Source organism: Xenopus laevis, chromosome 9_10L (genome assembly GCF_017654675.1).
Source record: "Xenopus laevis strain J_2021 chromosome 9_10L, Xenopus_laevis_v10.1, whole genome shotgun sequence".
NCBI lineage: Eukaryota > Metazoa > Chordata > Amphibia > Anura > Pipidae > Xenopus > Xenopus laevis.
The window spans coordinates 5,383,465-5,392,452 of record NC_054387.1 but is presented as its reverse complement, the minus strand read 5'-3'; positions in this window follow the sequence as shown (position 1 = coordinate 5,392,452).

Here is an 8,988-nt window from a genome sequence, read left to right as displayed (position 1 = left end):
ATGACCATTCACTAGAGAAAGGGGAACTAAACTCTGACCTTTTGGACACAGGATAGCTGAGAATGCTGGGAATAATATTTTAGTTAGCTAAAACTTAACTGTCTTTGCTTACTCGGTAGTCTAAATACTGCAGAGGGCTTCTCTAGAAGGTAAATGGCTAAAAGTATCCAGACACTTTTTTAGAAAAAAGTAGCCGAAGACTTAATGTAATGATATCTCCAGTTGGAGCACACACTTCTGAGTTCCTTACTGTCTCAGGAAGAAATGTTAGCAACAAACACTATTATGGGTGTTTCGTGGTGATTACAGGAAATGTGCAATTCCAAGTGTTGGCTTGAGTGGTGTACAGGTCACACCATTGGACTTTGCCTGGGTTTGGCACGTGCCAGGAGAACCCTATAACAACAAGATAAATGGGGAAACTACATATATTTAAACAAATTAACCAGTATTCTCGGGGGCCCAGATACATTGACCCTGTGCTTTTAGTTAAGGAAATGATCCGAATACACAAAAAGTGGCAGGTTAGTGATCTGAAGTCTTAAAAATTTAACATTTCTCAAGCTTTGGGTCGCTTTACCAACAAATGCTCTGAAGAGCATCAGTGCAGTTGCACATAGCGCCAAGAAAAGGAAAGAACTGGGTTTCCAGTTGGAAACCCAGTTCTTTCCTTTACCTACACTATATTGATTTTTTGTTTTCTTGGTGTCTATCCCTAAGCTTGCAGCGCTGGTATCTCTTCGCATGAAGGAAAGGTTTTTTATTGTGGTTGATCTGAGGGAGAACAGATCTTTTACCGGCAAAGGGAGTGAACTGCAGAACCTTTGGATTTTATTTTATTTCTCACAGCTGGAATATTACTTGTGTCATGGCCTTAAGGCATAACCATTCTTACAACTGGTTCTAATTGAACATCTACAAGCTGCCCTGCAGAACAAGAGGAAACCCAGGTTTAACATTCACTGTTTGGCTGCTATAATGTCTTTATGTGATTCTCGACCAATAGCAAAGATTGATTCCGAATTCATTTCCCTGCAATTGCATCCTAAAATGAAACCTCATGCCTTGGTTAAAATGTATCCATTAATTTAAATGATTTCATAATTTAAGGCTACTGGATTTGGAGGGAGATACAGCAGGTCTAGGATGCTGAAGAATTGCAACACCAGACAGGCAAGTTGTGTCTATCCAGGGAAGTAGCTGAGCCGAGCAATCATTTAGTAGGATGGAATGGATGCCTCAAGATCTTCCATGGTTGACATCTAGGTATATTGGTATCTTCACAATCTTCTTTACAGAATAAAAGCTGTAGAGCCATCTATAATTATGTTTAGGCCCAGGAAAAATAATACTTCCTGTGGCAGCATTATTTAAATAAAATAAAGCTTTATCCTTCCCTGGGTGGGTTTTTCACTATTGTCAGGAGTTGGTTAAAACCTCCCCCACCAGACCTTTACCGTACAGCAACTACCTGAACCATCAAGATACAATTTTGGGGAGCATTATTTCACTTTTCCCCAGTCTTTTTGTCTACAACGTAAGGCCTCATTATTGGGGTATCTGGTGTGGTGGCCCTAATTTTCAAATCCCTAAAGAGGTCTCTAGCATTACCAATCAACCATTTGGCTCTCTTCCGTCATTTGCAAGTCAAGAACAGATGGAATCTGTACATGGACTAGTTTGAACAACAAAATCTTTATAGTGACATGACCTTAAGGACATACAATCTATTTCCCTTCTATGTACCGAAACTGTGCATCAGCCGTTTAAACTCATAGGGTCACAAGTTGCTGATTGGTCTACTGCCTATATAACCTGTATGGGTGCAGACTGGACATCCCTACAGGGAAGTACAATGGCTAACAGTGCAAAACACAGACACACTAATACAGATATATAGACAAAATACAAAAAAACACTCTAAACCCTCTCTCCTGCTGCAAACTAAGTTCTCCCTGATGCATACTGAGAGCAAGAGGGTGTGCCAATGGTTATTGCAAAGAGTAATTTCCCATATCCCATGAGTATCTCAAATAAGTAATGGCCTCGTTCTCCCTTCTCTAGGTAAATAAACAGAGCAGTGCACATCTGTATCTTGTTAGCACAACATCTGGCAGAGCGCAGCGCAGGTGCTGGTTGCCAAGTGGGACTCAAGAACTCCTCAGAGGTAAGGTAGGAACTACCATTTATCCTCATACCTGTGAACTAGTGGAGCAGAGATTTGGCTGGTGTATTAGAGTGCCATTAGATTGGACCCACTAAGAATGACTTTAGTAGTAAGTCATTGTTTTGTAAAAGAGGTGAATTTCAACACTCATGTTCTTCAGAGATGCCTTAATATTGCAGAGCAAGCACCCCAAAGGCTGACCTCAATGTCCATTGCCTTGAGAGCCCTGTAGCTTAATAACCCCTGAATAAGAGTTAATGATTATTATTATCCTTCTTGTTATAATACTATGTAGCTCTTAACAGATATTATCATTCACACAGAGCCAGACTGGGGTACCCGGGGGGCCTTTGGGTACCCCAGTCCGACTGGGGGCAACTGGCTTGCGGTTGTGACTGGGGCATCTGGCTTGTGGGTAGGTGGCGGGGCCCTTGGTGGGCCAATCCAACTCTGCATTCACACCAGTCCCAACCCATGTAAGTCCCTACAGAGGTTTATATAAACTCTTGGAAAAAAGACTTAACTTACAACACCGACATTGAAACTTGCTTTCCTGTTAGAAAAATTGGAAAGTTTTAGCACAATATTAATTATTCTTTAGCAAGAAACAACCTTAGCAGTGTGGGAGTTGAGTGGTCTTCATTGGCTGATGGCTTCTTGCCTATGTTTTGGAAGTTTTACAGTACAAAAAACATGTCAGGTCTAATGGTTTGGCATGAGGAATGTGAGAATTACAAAGACCTAGAGAGAAGCTTTTTCATACTGTGGGTTGACCTCCCTTAGATGGTCCAGCCTGAAAGGCATTTTAGAGAAAGAATTGAGTGGTTTGCCTGTTGGCCTGTTAGCCCAGCTTGAAGGTTAAGTAGGGTGAGATCTGCAGTGGACAATTATTATTAAGTGTTAGGTGTTATTGGGGCTATAAACGAATGGAAGAAATTTCAGAGCAAACGTTTGACTTGAACTATATAAGTTTGAAATCTGCTGACCTACAGGACAAGATATTGACTTGATCCCACTGCCAGAAGCCAATGTTTTTCATGCTAGTACAAGTTTTATATTTGGGACCTTCTGATATATACTGAATGTACTGTACATTTTCATGTCATGATCAATGATGTGATCCCTTGAAGGCTGCCATGATCAGTGTACACAAAGCAGTAATGGCATACAGTTCTACAAAAGAGGAGACCTATGTGCAAATATCTCTTCAAATATAGGGGTACAGTACTTGGTATGTGTCAGGGTTACTGTTGAGACACAAAGTCCCTGAAACTTGCATCCTGCCCCCGACTATAATTTCATGGTTAAGCATTATGTTAAGTCCTTCTTCAATATTTGTTCCCTGGGATCTCCTCTGTAGACTAATCCCAGCCCTGCTCTTTTGCCTTCTAGAAATAGGTCCTATAATGAGCACTGGTTTGAGAATGAATGGCAAGGCTGGTCCGGTAACCCAGAATAGCCTGGGTGTGGTCAGGTTGTGGCTTAAGATTTTACAGTGTGCCGTGAATATGTTTCTGGAAAAGAAAACAACAGGGCGAATGGTGAAAGCAGAACATGGTACTGTGTGTATATGTGGTGTGTGTGTGTGTCCATGTCTGTGTGTCCTAGTGTGAGCATTTGTATGTGTATATATCACACAAATATATTCAATCGAGCAATCAGATAAGAAAAGCATGAAGCAGCAATTCTTCAGCAACAAAAAATGATTAAAACAAGATTTTGAATACATTTTGGGACTGTGAAACTAATTCAATGACAATCTGAGCCTCCTGAGAAAAAATCCTTTGGAGTTTTGAAATCTTATAAATTCTGCTGGCTCAGTGCCCACAAATCTACTGTTCCTTTTCCAGGGTTTTATAAAAACATTTAACAAAAGTGGCAAAAAAAAAAATACCAGAGTGCAGATCAGAACAGTCATTCCCCTTTATGCCGTGTAGACCATTTTAGACCAGTGAGAACATAGGGGAAAAAAATAAAAACATTTTAGTATATTACACCAGAGCCTTGAATATCCTAATAAATTGTGCTTATAATGGTGCTTAGTGATGTCATCAGCTATTACTGTCACATGACTGAGAGAAACTTGTGTATAGGTATGGGACCTGTTATCCAGAATGCTCAGGACCTGAGATTTTCCAGATAACGGATCTTTCCTAATTTTGATCTATATACCTTAAGTCTACTAGAAAATCACGTAAACATTAAATAAACCCAACAGGCTGGTTTTGCCTCCAATAAGGATTAATTATATCTTAGTTGGGATCAAGTTTTATTATTAGTTCACACGAGGAGATTGGGGGAGATTTTCTCACCTGGCGACTAATCGTCTCTTCTTCACATCCGCTATAATAAAAAGTCGCCTGCGCTAAAGCACACGCGTCACTGCATTTTCCGAAGTCGCCCAAAGTTTCCTCATGAAGCAACTTCGGAAAACACAGCACCGTGTGTGCTTTAGCGCAGGCGACTTTTTATTATAGCGGATGGGAAGACACGCAAAGGCAGTTCGGGGAGATTGTCGCCCAGAAGAAGAGGCGATTAGTCGTCAGGCGACAAATTTCCGCCAATTTCTCCTCGTGGGAACTAACCCTTACAGAGAAAAAGGAAATCAGTTTTAAAAATTTTGATTATTTGGAAAATGGAGTTTTTCTCTATTTTCTATCTTTTCTGTAATTCTGAGCTTTCTGGATAACCGCTTCCTGGATAACGGATGCCATTCCGGTATTATAAAAAAAAATAATGTACCTTAGAGTTCCATGACCTGTATAAAAGCACTTGGTCATCCGTCTCATGTTCATGGAACTCCTCTTTGTCTTAATCCTTATATTTTATAATAGGGGGTAAATTATTCCTTATATTAAGATTTCAGTTCATCTGACTGGGGTTATTTCAGTTTATCTAAAGAATCAATGATTGGTAACTAATGTGTGCTTAACAAATATTCTCAAATAATTGTTTTCTCTTTCCACATTTGTCAGCATTTTTATATATTACAGGGTTGGGATCCATTACCCGGAAACCCGTTATCCAGAAAGCTCCGAATTACGGGAAGGCCGTCTCCCATAGACTCCATTTTAATGAAATAATTAACATTTTTAAAAATAATTTCCTTTTTCTGTGTAATAATAAAACAATAGCTTGTAACAAAGATATAATTAATCCTTATTGGAGGCAAAACCAGTGTTTTTGGTTTATTTAATGATTTTTTAGTAGAGCTGTGGTATCCAAATTATAGAAAGATCCCTTATCCAGAAAACAGCATTCTGGATAACAGGTTCCATACCTTTACAGAAGAGCTGGATTCCTATTTCCATTGAGTATATGAAGGATTATAAATCCATATTCTTCCCACTCTCTGCACAGAGTGAGGGCTAGGCTTGTGCAACAGGTGAGTGTCCGATTTCTTTTCTTTTCTCCCTGTCAGAGGGAAGCTTCAGAGAGAACCCAGCAGTGAATGGGTTTAACTCGCCTCAGGAGAATTCCTCATTCATGTCAATTGCTCCTGTTCTTTTCTGCCTCTCCAGTGACATAAGAACCAACAGCTCCTGAAATGCTCTTGTCCTGTACTCAGAATATTTGCCCACGTCACATGTCTCAGAACAAAATCTGATAACAGTCAGGCTACACCAGCCATACCCTTTAGGCTTTCCTTGGCACCATTTACTGGGTTTCCTGAATTCTCCTCCAGTAGCCATTTCCACTTCTCCTGGGAGGCTGAGCCATGTATCTACTACCTCTACCAGAAAACAGCACTTTGTGTTATTGCTCATAAATCTCCAGCCTTCCTGCTTAAGGATCTTCAAATATAGGCATTCCTCACAATGCTTTTGAAATTCCTTGAATATTTGGCATTTATTATGTATCACCATTTTGACTCTTTGATAGGTGTCGTTTAATGTGGGGTTAATTAAGGGATTACGTTTATCCCAAATATTCTTATCCTGCTTTCCTAGCGCTGAGTACTTTTCTATTACTAAATATTTATATTTGATTTAACATGTTGGATTTTAAAATTGCAGGGGTGTTGTTTCACTTGCCTTGCTGAGCATTCATCTTATAGTTATTCTAAAGGCTCGGAATCCTGCAGTGATGTAAACAATAGGTTTCAGATAGGATCTCGGACAGCTGTGGTCTGAACACTTAGTTAGTTACACAGATAGCTGCACTCTCGGCCATAAGGCAGGGCAGAACTGCTGTTTTGTACCAGAAAGGAAGGACACTTTACCATGTGTATGATAGATGATAGATGATAGATAGATAGATAGATAGATAGATAGATTGATTGATTGATTGATTGAGAGAAAGAGAGAGAGAGAGAGAGAGAGAGAGAGAGAGAGAGAGAGAGAGAGAGATAGATAGATAGATAGATAGATAGATAGATAGATAGATAGATAGATAGATAGATAGATAGATAGATAGATAGATAGAGATAGATGATAGATATAGAGAGAGATAGATAGATAGATAGATAGATAGATAGATAGATAGATAGATAGATAGATAGATAGATAGATAGATAGATAGATAGATAGATAGATAGATAGATAGATAGATAGATAGATAGATAGATAGATAGATAGATAGATATAGAGATAGATAGATAGATAGATAGATAGATAGATAGATAGATAGATAGATAGATAGATAGATAGATGATAGATAGATAGATAGATAGATAGATAGATAGATAGATAGATAGATAGATAGATAGATAGAGATAGATGATAGATAGATAGATATAGATAGATGATAGATATAGAGAGAGATAGATAGATAGATAGATAGATAGATAGATAGATAGATATAGAGATAGATAGATAGATAGATAGATAGATAGATAGATAGATAGATAGATAGATAGATAGATACATGACACTGTAGATAGATGATAGATATATAAATAGATACATGATATATAGATATATTATATAATTATATAGATACAGAGAGAGAGAATAGATAGACAGAGAGAGAGAGATAGATAGATAGATAGATAGATAGATAGATAGATAGATAGATAGATAGATAAATATATTATATATAGCTAGAATGATAAATAGATAGTTAGAGAAATGATAGATAGATAGATAGATAGATAGATAGATAGATAGATAGATACATTGTATATAAATAGATAGATAGATAGATAGATAGATAGATAGATAGATAGATAGATAGATAGATACATTGTATGTAAATAGATAGATATATTATATAAAGATAGAATGGTAAATAGATAGATAGAGAAAGAAAAATAGAAAGTTGATAGATAGATAGATAGATAGATACATTATATAAAGATAGAATGATGAACAGATAGATAATAGATAGATAAATGGATAGATAGAGAACAGAAAGACATTTAGAACATTTCCCTGTTCTTCCCCACACAGAGCGGTTCCAAGTGCTGAGGTGGCAACGTCTGTTTTCTGCTTCTACATATAGAAAAAAAATGCATTCTTTTCTTTTCTGTCATGCTTCAGAAATTAAAGACACATCTCTGGGCTGGACAGCTTCCAGGCCTGAAAAAAAATCCAGGGAAAATGATGGTGCAACGTGGATGTGTGTGTGTGTGTGGGGCTGGACCCAGTTCTGGATGGGATTCTCTGGACAGTTCTGTGCTTCTGATAACACTTTGTATATCTCATAACCCCAAGTGGGAGCCCCCCACCCCCCCATCCAACGTGTCAGAGACACAGGAACTATCTATCTATCTATCTATCTATCTATCTATCTATTTATTTCTCTATCTATCTATCTATCTCTGTATCTATCTATCTATCTATCTATCTATCTATCTATCTATCTATCTATCTGTCTATCTATCTATTTCACTCTCTATCCATTATCTATTTATCTATCCATAGGGAACCTTAATCTATTCATCAATCTGTTTATATATCTATATTTCTATGTATTATATGCAGCATTTTCTTTCTCTTTCTTTTTCTTTCTTTCTTTCTTTTTTTCTTACTTTCTATTGGACTTGTTCGAAATAGTTATTTTTCAGCCAAAAAGGCCACTTTATTGAGTGGACTACACAAATTAGGGTTTGGATTCAATTCGGTATTGGTTTTAATCATTTATGGAGGATTTGGTGTTTGGCAGAACCAACATATTGGATTCAGTGCCTCACTCCTATGTCTATATTTTTGGCAACCTATAAGATATTAGTGCTAATTAGATGATTTAGGGGCCTATCTATCTATCTATCTATTATTTATCTATTTATAAATCTACTTCACTCTCTCTATCTATTATCTATCTATCTGTCGATCTATCCATAGGGAACCTTATTCTATTCATCAATCTGTTTATATATCTAAATATCTATGTATTATATGCAGAATTTTCTTTTTCTTTCTTTCTTTCTTTCTTTCTTTCTTTCTTTCTTTCTTTCTTTCTTTCTTTCTTTCTTTCTTTCTTTCTTTCTCTCTTTCTTTCTTTCTTTCTTTCTTTCTTTCTTTCTTTCTTTCTTTCTTTCTTTCTCTCTTTCTTTCTTTCTTTCTTTCTTTCAATTTGACTTGTTCTAAATAGTTATTTCTTCAGCCAAAAAGGCCACTTTATTGAGTGGATTGAGCTCAAACATGACTACACAAATTAGGGTTTGGATTCAGTTTGGTATTGGTTTTAATTATCCATGGAGGATTTGGTGTTTGGCAGAACCAACATATTGGATTCAGTGCCTCACTCTTATCTCTATTATACACAGTGCAAGTGCAATATTTTTGGCATTATTTTTGGTTTTATTATTTTAAAACCTCTATGCTATCATTGTAGCAAACCCTCTGTATCTCTCTGCCTCCCATTCCATAGAAATATGT